Here is a 12,638-nt window from a genome sequence, read left to right as displayed (position 1 = left end):
TTACGCATGACGGATAAAAAAACGCAACGTTTGCACACGTTTTTGCATGCGTTTGCGTTGTTTATGCGCATGCGTTTGTTATGAAAAATGTTTTCAAGGAGAATTTCCTTGAATCATAATGCTACAGGATTGACAATGGCCACAATCTTATAAGCACCGATGAACCTGGGTCCCAGTTTCCAAGAAAGAACCTTCAGCCTAATGTTCTTTGAGGACAACCACACCAAATCACCAAAACACAGGTCTGGACCCACCAAGCATCTCCAATCAGCCATACTCTTATATTTGGACCTGTTGCCGTGCCCTGGACTGGGGCCTACCATCTGCAGTAAACCAGGTAACGACTTACAACTTCATTTATTCACCGGCACAAACTATCCACGCCTCACATCATAGGACCCCACTTCACCTGTGGGAAGTGTACCATCCGTGCTGCAATAACAACCCCCAAGGACCCCCTTCAATGCAGCGTCGGCACCACTACTGACCGAACACCACAGATGGCGTCACGACAGACTCATGAACATTTTTCCCTTTAAAGACCGTTCCCCTTTAATGTTGAGCCCCAGGGCCACAGACCAGGTCGCAGCCACCGTGACATCTCCTTTAATAGCCGACCGGACCTGGCACCAAGTACCCTATCCTGGTGGGTTCCTGAAGAACGATTCCTATTAAACGAGCTGAACTGAGGATGAAACTCATGAGCCCTGAAGAATGAGGACTTACCAATAGACTCATGACAAGAATTATTTACCGCAAATTCAACTAGAGGTAAGTAGGTAACTGAATCCTCCTGATTCTCAGTTTCTTAGAAAAATATGCACACAGATGCCATTTATTAGGAGATGCACCCTGCGACAATACAACCCTCACCCTCACTTCAGATGCTTCAACTTCTACAAGAAATGGCTGAGTGACATCAGGCTGTATAAAAATTCACACAGATGCAAAACATTTCTTCATGATATCAAAAGCCTCCCTGGCCGAACTAGACCATTTGGAAAAGTCTTTCCCTTTCCGGCTCATATCCGTAAAGAGATTTGGCCACTACCGAAAAGTTTTTGATGAACTTATGGTAGTAGTTGACGAAACCCAAAAACCTTCGTAACAACTTTAGTCCTCAGGACAATCCCAATCCAGTACCGCCGGGACTTTCACTGGATCCATATGAAAGCTGGTGGACAATGAGAAATAACCTAGAAAAGGGATCTCCTCAACAGAGAACATACATTTCTTAGGTTTGACAAAAAATGTATTGTCTCTGAGTATCTGTAAGACCTGCCTGACATGTATCTGAAGGGATTTGAGGTCAGGCGAATAAATCAATATGTTATCAAGATAGCTCACAACAAATCTACTGCCAAGTGACTAAAAATGTCATTCCAAAATGCTGAAAGATGGTGGGAGCATTAGTCAATTCAAATGGCATTACAAGGTTTTCATAGTAACCCTCAGGTGCATTGAAGGCATTTTAGAAAGCCATTTGGCTCCTACAATCTGATTCAAGAGGTCCAGAATGAGAAGGACTGTGATCCGATTTAGTTTGCGAAAATCTAGGCAAGGGCTCAAAACTCCCTGTCTTTTTTCTTGACAAAGAAACACCCAGATGCAACAGATGAGGAAAATAGTTTAATATAGCCCTTTGCCAGACTATCAGCGATATTGTCCTTTATGGCCTGCCATCTTCCTTGACTAACAAAGTACAAAAACCCAAACTTTGATTTTTATTTGATAAAGGTTAAAGTGGATATCTGGGATGTTAGAAAAAAAGGCATGCATTCACTAACAGAGGCAACTACCTGTCTGTTGAACCGAGTGACGATCATTGACCGCTCCTGCCAGAGATTCAGCTACTCCGTGTCAACTGAGCAGTAGTTTCTCTTCCTGGGAAGGACTACTGGGTTCATGCTGATTGACAGCCGACTCCCGCTGCCTAATTGGAGGAAGCCTGCTGTCAATCAGCATGACACCAGTAGTCCCGCCCTGTCAACAGGAAGAGAAACTGCTGCTCTGTTGACATTGAGAAGCTGAATTTCTGGCAGGAGCGGTCAAGAATCTGCACCAGGTACAACAGGCAAGTAGTTTCTTCTATTAGTAACTACATGCCTTTTTTTTAATAGTTTCGGATATTCCCTTTAAATATATAAAACGTAATAGTTCTGTTCCTCTTGCTCTGTAAACCGCACTCCTGAAGCCATGCACTACCTGTAATTTGTGTCCAATCGGCCTGTATAAAAGAATGGTAGTGGCAGCAAGAAGTTCATTTTGTTCTTTTTGTTATGTGGAGTTGGCAGTGACGTAGCGGGGTGTATATATACTGTATATATATATATATATATATATATATATATATACATACATACAGTGCCTTGCGAAAGTATTCGGCTCCCTGGAACTTTTCAACCTTTTCCCACATATCATGCTTCAATGCAATGCATGCACCGGGGCGTCGCGAGGAGCGGGAAAGGCCTTTTCCTGATCCGGGGGGCCGACGGACGGTGAGTATATAACTATATTTTATTTTTTTAAATTATTTTTAACATTAGATCTTTTTACTATTGATGCTGCATAGGCAGCATCAATAGGAAAACGTTGGTCACACCGGATATATATCAAGACACCGGATATATCCCCCAAAAAACCTCCAATAACAATAAATATATCTATCTATAGATTAGAATACAATACCTCCCATATAACCCACTATAAGGATAACCCACGTTAACCCCTGAAAAAATACCCCTACCAAATGCATAACTACTAGAAACTAATATTCTAAAATTTATTCTTCTCTTTTCCTTTTTCTCTTGCTTATCTTCTCCCAAACGAATATACAGAACCACTGCATACTCCATAGAAGATTAAAGAACCCATAGACAGGCCAATAGGCAAGAACCTCTCATATACTAAAAAAACACACAAAAGAATAAACTGTTAGAAGATAAAATCAAAATTAATACATATATATTAAAATACCCCTCTCTTTTCTGTTCGCCGTATTCTCTCACCGCCTCTCTGTCAGGCAAGTGCGCATGCGTTGCGATCCTGCCCTCGGTCGCTTGCAGCGACGCTCACAGACTGACACGTATAGCTTATGTTTGCGTGTCATTGAGCGTCGGCAGGAAGCGCGTTGTTATGGGGGCGGAGTCGCATGCGATGCGCCTTCAGTGCCTACGGATTCTACAGTATTAGCACCTCTCCTATACAAGCACGGCTGCCCCTCACCTCGGCACGCCCCCGGAAGAAGCAGGAGGCGAAACGCGCGTCGGGGTGAGGGGAGGCTATTAATGCAAGGTAAAACACTTCTTTTGCTTGGTATGACGGGGGTATTCACGCAGGTTCATTACGGATGGGTGGTTCTGGTCTCAAGTGTTCTCATTGATATTGCTACCCTCCATAAGACCACTGTGCTGGGTATTATATTCCTTTTGTAAGCAGTGTATACATTAGGAGAGCTGTATTGGCTGGCCATTCCACTGGTTTATGCTGTAGTACTACCAATTGTTGGTGTATATTATTATCATTATATTAATCCGTTGTTTTGGCGTGGGTATTTCCCCGTGTAGTCTAGCTACTATTTAGTATTGATTATTGAGTAACAGCCTTGTATTTTTGGTGTCCCCTACGGTTAATTTTGCTTTTTTATTATGTTATTTTAAAAAGTATTAATAAACATTGGTTTTAACTTGAATGGGACCTCTTCTTCTTCTCACATGTATTGATGTGGGATTAGTTTAGCATTGTGAAGTGCCCTGGCATCGTTAAAGGGACTCTGTCACCTGAATTTGGCGGGACTGGTTTTGGGTCATATGGGCGGAGTTTTCGGGTGTTTGATTCACCCTTTCCTTACCCGCTGGCTGCATGCTGGCTGCAATATTGGATTGAAGTTCATTCTCTGTCCTCCATAGTACACGCCTGCGCAAAGCAATCTTGCCTTGTGCAGCCATGTACTATGGAGGACAGAGAATGAACTTCAATCCAATATTGCATCCAGCATGCAGCCAGCGGGTAAGGAAAGGGTGAATCAAACACCCGAAAACTCCGCCCATATGACCCAAAACCAGTCCCGCCAAATTCAGGTGACAGGTTCCCTTTAAAGACAGGTGTTGAATAAAATTTTGTTTTAGCCAAAGATTTTACTTTTTCACACAAGAAGTGGGTAAATATGGCAACAATATTTGTCCCACGATTTCTACTGATAGTGGCAATACCCCATATGTGGCTGTACAGTGCTACTTAGCCATGCGGAGAGACTCGGGAGGAATGGAGCGCTATTTGCCTATTCAAGTAAATGGGTCTGTCCACGTCAGTGTGTTTCCATGGACCATGTGCCCATGGGCAAAACACGCTGACGTCCATTTTTTAATGTCAGCATGGGCCATAAAACTTCCTGCACACGTGCATACACAGACACACATGGATGTCATCCATGTGACACGCATCGGCGCCAGGGAAGAAGCGTTACAGTAAGCACTGTTACCCGGCACCAGGTGGTGAACACGGCTCTCCTCATTCTTCCCTGCTCTGCTGGCGATCGGCGCGAGTAGGGGAGAATGATGAGAGTTACATCAGAGTAATAAAAGAGACAGCAGGCGGCGGCTGAGGGGACTATTAGGCCGGCCTCACACTCAGCGTAAAAAAATACGGTCCGTTATTTACGGCCGTAATACGCAGAAAAGTCCCCAAAATAGTGGTCCGTATCTCATTCGTAGGCAGGGTGTGTCAGCGTATTTTGCGCATGGCATCCTCCGTATGTAATCCGTATGGCATCCGTACTGAGATTTTCTCACAGGTTTACAAAACATATATACTGTCTATATATATATATATATATATACAGTGGGGCAAAAAAGTATTTAGTCAGTCAGCAATAGTGCAAGTTCCACCACTTAAAAAGATGAGAGGCGTCTGTAATTTACATCATAGGTAGACCTCAACTATGGGAGACAAACTGAGAAAAAAAAATCCAGAAAATCACATTGTCTGTTTTTTTAACATTTTTTTGCATATTATGGTGGAAAATAAGTATTTGGTCAGAAACAAACAATCAAGATTTCTGGCTCTCACAGACCTGTAACTTCTTCTTTAAGAGTCTCCTCTTTCCTCCACTCATTACCTGTAGTAATGGCACCTGTTTAAACTTGTTATCAGTATAAAAAGACACCTGTGCACACCCTCAAACAGTCTGACTCCAAACTCCACTATGGTGAAGACCAAAGAGCTGTCAAAGGACACCAGAAACAAAATTGTAGCCCTGCACCAGGCTGGGAAGACTGAATCTGCAATAGCCAACCAGCTTGGAGTGAAGAAATCAACAGTGGGAGCAATAATTAGAAAATGGAAGACATACAAGACCACTGATAATCTCCCTCGATCTGGGGCTCCACGCAAAATCCCACCCCGTGGGGTCAGAATGATCACAAGAACGGTGAGCAAAAATCCCAGAACCACGCGGGGGGACCTAGTGAATGAACTGCAGAGAGCTGGGACCAATGTAACAAGGCCTACCATAAGTAACACACTACGCCACCATGGACTCAGATCCTGCAGTGCCAGACGTTTCCCACTGCTTAAGCCAGTACATGTCCGGGCCCGTCTGAAGTTTGCTAGAGAGCATTTGGATGATCCAGAGGAGTTTTGGGAGAATGCCCTATGGTCTGATGAAACCAAACTGGAACTGTTTGGTAGAAACACAACTTGTCGTGTTTGGAGGAAAAAGAATACTGAGTTGCATCCATCAAACACCATACCTACTGTAAAGCATGGTGGTGGAAACATCATGCTTTGGGGCTGTTTCTCTGCAAAGGGGCCAGGACGACTGATCCGGGTACATGAAAGAATGAATGGGGCCGTGAGATTTTGAGTGCAAACCTCCTTCCATCAGCAAGGGCATTGAAGATGAAACATGGCTGGGTCTTTCAACATGACAATGATCCAAAGCACACCGCCAGGGCAACGAAGGAGTGGCTTCGTAAGAAGCATTTCAAGGTCCTGGAGTGGCCTAGCCAGTCTCCAGATCTCAACCCTATAGAAAACCTTTGGAGGGAGTTGAAAGTCCGTGTTGCCAAGCGAAAAGCCAAAAACATCACTGCTCTAGAGGAGATCTGCATGGAGGAATGGGCCAACATACCAACAACAGTGTGTGGCAACCTTGTAAAGACTTACAGAAAACGTTTGACCTCTGTCATTGCCAACAAAGGATATATTACAAAGTATTGAGATGAAATTTTGTTTCTGACCAAATACTTATTTTCCACCATAATATGCAAATAAAATGTTAAAAAAACAGACAATGTGATTTTCTGTTTTTTTTTTCTCAGTTTGTCTCCCATAGTTGAGGTCTACCTATGATGTAAATTACAGACGCCTCTCATCTTTTTAAGTGGTGGAACTTGCACTATTGCTGACTGACTAAATACTTTTTTGCCCCACTGTATATATATATATATGTCAGTGAGACACATATATGTATATATATTAATATTTCATACAGCGCTAGATAGCTTAAAAGCCGGTAATTCAATTGCCGACTTTTGCTATCTCCTTCTCAAACCCGACATGATATGAGACCTGGTTTACATACAGTAAACCATCTCATATCCCTTTTTTTTTTGCATATTCCACACTACTAATGTTAGTAGTGTGTATGTGCAAAATTTGGGCGCTCTAGCTATTAAATTAAAGGGTTAATTCGCAGAAAAAATTGGCGTGGGCTCCCGCACAATTTTCTCCGCCAGAGTGGTAAAGCCAGTGACTGAGGGCAGATATTAATAGCCTGGAGAGGGTCCACGGTTATTGCCCCCCCCCGGCTAAAACATCTGCCCCCAGCCACCCCAGAAAAGGCAGATCTGGAAGATGCTCCTATTCTGGCACTTGGCCACTCTCTTCCCATTCCCGTGTAGCGGTGGGATATGGGGTAATGAAGGGTTAATGCCACCTTGCTATTGTAAGGTGACATTAAGCCAGATTAATAATGGGGAGACGTCAATTATGACACCTATCCATTATTAATCCAATAGTAGGAAATGGTTAAAAAAACACACACACATTATTACAAAGTATTTTAATGAAATAAATACACAGGTTGTTGTAATATTTTATTATACTGGTAATCCACCTGAAGACACTTGTCACCTGTAATAAATGTAAAAAAACAAACAACAATATTCCATACCTTCCGATGATCAGTCTCGTCCCACGCTGTAAATCCATCTGAAAGGGTTAACTAATTTTACAAGCAGAAGCTCTGCTAATGCAGCTGTGCTCCTGCCTGTAAAACCCCGGGGAACTAATGGAATGTAGGTGAATGACCTGTAGTTACCTCGAGTTGCGGTGATGCGCCTTCTGCTGGATGTCCTCATATGAACTCGAGCGTGGGAAAATATTCAGAAAAGTTCTCCAGTACAACTCGTCTGCAGAGAATACAACAAAGACACATTTAACTTCTCACATTCCAGCCATCACCATCTATTCCCAACCTGCACAAACTCCTCATCCTGCTGATACCCCAATACTGAGCCTCTGCTGCCATATGTGACCCTATTACTGCCCCTGATACCCAAATACTGAGCCACTGCTGTATGTGTCCCTCCGTTCTCAGCCGGACTGAACTGCAGTGACTTCTGTGAGATTTCCGCTAGCACCGTGAGCCGTAAGCCTATGTTTTGGTGAGGTAAGCTGTTGTGACCTAACACCTATGTTTCTGAGAGTAAGGCTGTCAGGTAAGAGTTATAAGGGCTGTTTACACCTGATTGATCGTTTTCAATCTATTCCCCGTGTAAACAAGACAAGCAATCAAACACACAATCATAATCTTGTTCGATCTTGATCAAAGTTGTTTTATGATGACATATTGGTCAGCATTTGTGGGCAGCACATCACGCCGTTACCACAGAGGATATCAGCAGCCGGTTCCCATTTGGGACATCACCAATCACTATGAGGCCACTGTAGATGTCATTACCGTGCCGCAAAATAACATTTGTGATGGACTCGCCAGTTCTCCTGTCCTGTAATGAGGTTAATGATGACCTCGTAATACGACCTTGGAAATTACGGGAGCAGAGGGAAAAAAAGCTGAGTTCATCACAGATGTTATTATGTGGCACTACGAATTTTGGGAACCGTTAATGTTATTAGACGAGAGCTTCACAGCGACATATGTCGCGCAACATAGAAATCGCAGTGTAATCCGCAACCTACTGCATATGCAACATGGTCACAAATGTGTCCAGTCGTGTTGGATTTTCTCTCACAAGCGACTGTTACCATAAACTTTATGTGACTGCGACATTCCTGCGATTTGTCTGCAATTAATTTTTTTTTTTTTGCAGCAAAATCGCACGTTGCAAAAATGTTTTTGGTTGTAGAACTGGTCTGAGAACTGCTGTCGTGCAACAAATTTTATTCTGTAGCCCAAGCCCAAGATGCACTGTGGAAATTATTATGGGGCACTGTGCATATTATGGGGCTTTGTGCATATTATGGGGCACTGTGGATGTTATTATGGGGCACTGTGGATTTTATTATGGGGCACTGTGGATGTTATTGGGCACTGTGGTTGTTATTATGGGGCACTGTGGTTGTTATTAAGGGGCACTGTGGTTGTTATTATGGCGCACTGTGAATGTTATTATGGGGCACTGTGGTTGTTATTATGGGGCACTGTGGTTGTTATTAAGGGGCACTGTGGTTGTTATTATGGGGCACTGTGAATGTTATTATGGGGCACTGTGAATGTTATTATGGGGCACTGCATATTATGGGGCTTTGTGCATATTATGGGGCGCTGTGGATGTTATTATGTTGCATGTGGATGTTATTATGGGGCACTGTGAATGTTATTATGAGGCACTGTGAATGTTTTGGGGCACTGAGGATGTTATGAAGCACTGTGTATGTTATTTTGGGCACTGCCCTATACATAGAACAACTCGGCACAGACGGCGACAACCGTGGCACACGCTGCAAACACGTTTCCTACAGCGGTGCTCCAGGTGCGGCGAACGTCTGTGGAGAAAATCCAATCTACCTGAAGATTTCATCCATTATAAGTTTATGCTTAAAACATACAGCTCTGCCCTTCACCTCTACAAACAAGCCTATTTCAACACCCTCATCACCTAACTGTCCAATAACCCTAAACTTCTCTTTGACACTTTTCATTCCCTACTCAACCCAAGAGTGCAGGCCCCAACCACGGATCTCCGCGCTGACGATCTGGCCAATTACTTCAAAGAAAAAATTGACCACATTCGACAGGAAATCATCTCCCAATCTCTTCATACCATGCACTGTCCTCCCTCCCCCACTGCATCTAGTTCACTCTCTGACTTTGAACGAGTCACAGAAGAAAAAGTATTCAGGCTCCTTGCATCTTCTCGCCCAACCACTTGCACCAGTGACCCCATTCCGTCACATCTTCTCCAGTCCCTTTCCCCAGCTGTCACCTCTCACCTAATGAAAAATTCAACCTCTCTCTCTCTTCCGGTATCTTTCCCTCCTCATTTAAGCATGCCATCATACACCCATTACTTAAAAAACATCCCTCGACCAAAACTGTGCCGCTAACTATAGACCTGTCTCTAATCTTCCCTTCATCTCTAAACTCCTCGAACGCCTGGTCCACTCGCGTCTTACCCGCTATCTCTCAGATAACTCTCTTCTCGACCTTCTACAATCCGGTCTCCGCTCTCTACACTCTACTGAAACTGCCCTCACTAAAGTTTCTAATGATCTACTAACAGCTAAATCTAATGGTCACTACTCCATGCTAATTCTCTTGGATCTCTCTGCAGCATTGGACGCTGTGGATCATCAGCTCCTCCTCACTATGCTCCGCTCCATCGGCCTCAAGGACACCGTTCTCTCCTGGTTCTCCTCCTATCTCTCTGACCGATCCTTCACTGTATCTTTTACTGGTTCCTCCTCCTCTCACCTTCCCCTTACTGTTGGGGTTCCTCAAGGATCAGTCCTAGGCCCCCTCCTCTTCTCTTTGTATACTGCCCCTATTGGACAAACAATCAGTAGATTTGGTTTCCAGTACAATCTCTATGCTGATGACACCCAATTATACACTTCTGCTCCTGATCTCACGCCTGCCATTTTAGAAAACACCAGTGATTGTCTTACCGCTGTCTCTAGCATCATGTCCTCCCTCTATCTGAAACTGAACCTGTCAAAAACTGAACTCCTTGTGTTTTCTCCCTCTACTAATGTACCTATGCCTGACATTGCCATCTCCGTGTTTGGTTCCATCATTACTCCCAAGCAACATGCCCGCTGCCTTGGGGTCATACTTGATTCCGAGCTTTCATTCACGCCCCACATCCGATCACTGGCTTGCTCTTGTTATCTGCACCTCAAGAACATTTCTAGAATTCGACCTTTTCTTACTTTCGACTCTGCAAAAACTCTTAGGCTATGTGCACACATTGTGGATTGTATGCGTTTTTGCCGCCTGTTTTCACGGCGAAAGTGCTGCGAAAACGCAAATGTAACCCACTGAATTCAATGGGATTCCGCAATGCTGTGCTAATGCTGCGTATTTTTCCGCGGCGGAATCGCATTGTGGAAAAATACGCAGCATGCTCATTCTTTGTGTGGAATCACGGCGATTCTGCACACATAGGAATGCATTGATCCGCTTACTTCCCGCATGGGGCTATGCCCACCATGCGCAAAGTAAGCGGATCATGTGCAGATGGTACTCAGGGTGGAGGAGAGGAGACTCTCCTCCAGGCCCTAAAAAAAGAATTAAAATAAAAAAATAGTTATATACTAACCTTCTGGCGGCCCCCGGATCCAGCCCAGGCCTTAGCGATGCTCCCGGCAGAACCCGTTCCCAGTGATGCCTTGCGACAATGACTTGTGATGACGTAGCGGTCTCACACTATGTTTGACAAGTGTGACCAACCTGTCAATCATTTTTCCAAGCTACAGGTCGCTTTGAAAACACTAGCATTCTGCAAGCTAATTACGCTTGCAAAACGCTAGTGTTTAACGGGAATATGCATGCCAATTCCGCATGTGTATTTCCCGCGGCAGGGAGTTGCGGAATTGCTGCTGAAATTTCCATGGCAATTTCGCAACTGTGCACATAGCCTAACTGTTTCTCTTATTCAATATCATCTGGACTATTGTAACTCTCTACTAATCGGCCTCCCTCTTACCAAACTCTCCCCGCTCCAATCTGTCCTGAATGCTGCAGCCAGGATCATATTCCTCACCAACCGTTACACCGATGCCTCTACCTTGTGCCAGTCATTACACTGGTTACCCATCCACTCCAGAATACACTACAAACTTATTACCCTCATCCACAAAGCACTCCATGGCTCAGCACCACCCTACATCTCCTCCCTGATCTAAGACTACCACCCTACCAGTGCTCTCCGTTCTGCTAATAACCTTAGATTAACATTCTCAATAATCAGAACCTCCCACTCCCGTCTCCAAGACTTTACACGTGCTGCGCCAATTCTTTGGAATGCACTACCCAGGTTAATATGATTAATCCCCAATCCCTAGTTTTAAGCGTGCCCGAAAAACACATTTGTTCAGACTGGCCTACCACATCAACGCATTAACCTAATTATCCCTGTGTGGCCCATTCACAAAAAAAATACTTAAACCATAATCAGGTTCCTCGCATCATGTTCTCATACACTTTATGCAGTTATTAGCCCTCTGTGTCTGTACTGCTACATACTTAGGCAGGTAACTGGTTCATGCAGCTTTACATGAACACCGGAACAACGAAAGCAATTGTTACCATCCACTTCTCCTGTCTCCCCTTTTCCTCATAGTTTGTAAGCTTGCGAGCAGCAGGGCCCTCATTCCTCCTGGTATCTGTTTTGATCTGTGTTTATTGTTATGCTGTAATGTCTATTGTCTGTACAAGTCCCCTCTATAATGTAAAGCGCTGCGGAATATGTTGGTGCTATATAAATTCAATTATTATTATTACTGTGCATATTATGGGGCACTGTGAATATTATTGTGTAGCACTGTGCATATTATGGGGCCCTGTGGATATTATTGTGTGGCACTGTGGATGTTATTATGAGGCACTGTGGATATTATTGTGTGGCACTGTGGATGTTATAATTGGGCATTGTGGATATTACGGGGTACTTTGGATGTTATGGGGCACTGTGTGTATTATGGGGCATCGTGGATATTATGGGTCACTGTGTATATTATTATGTGACACTGAAGATGTTATTATATGCATCGTGGATGATAATAATATATAAGGCACAGTGGATATTATTACAGGGCACTGTGGATGTTATTATGAGTTACTGTGGGTTTATTATGTGATGTGGCGGGTGTGTAAACAGATGATACGAGGGACCAAAATTGGAGAACATCTTAGAAAAGGAGAGCAGGGAATCGCTAGATTAACGATAGCTCAGTCTAAAAACATGTGATTTTAGGGCACATGTACACTGTGGATACTGGGAAGTAACCGGATTGCCTGGTGTAGAGCATTCCAGAGAACGGGTCAAGCACAAGAGAAGTGTTGGAGACGGGAGTGGGAGGCTCGGGTTCTAGAAGATGCTCGTCTTGGGTCATTAGCAGAGCGGAGGGCACGGGTAGGGTGGTAGGCCGAGACGATGGAAGGGTGCTGAGCC

The sequence above is a fragment of the Ranitomeya imitator genome, chromosome 4 (assembly GCF_032444005.1).
Source record: "Ranitomeya imitator isolate aRanImi1 chromosome 4, aRanImi1.pri, whole genome shotgun sequence".
Taxonomy (NCBI): domain Eukaryota; kingdom Metazoa; phylum Chordata; class Amphibia; order Anura; family Dendrobatidae; genus Ranitomeya; species Ranitomeya imitator.
The sequence above is the reverse complement of the archived record's forward strand: the minus strand, read 5'-3'. Positions refer to the sequence as shown.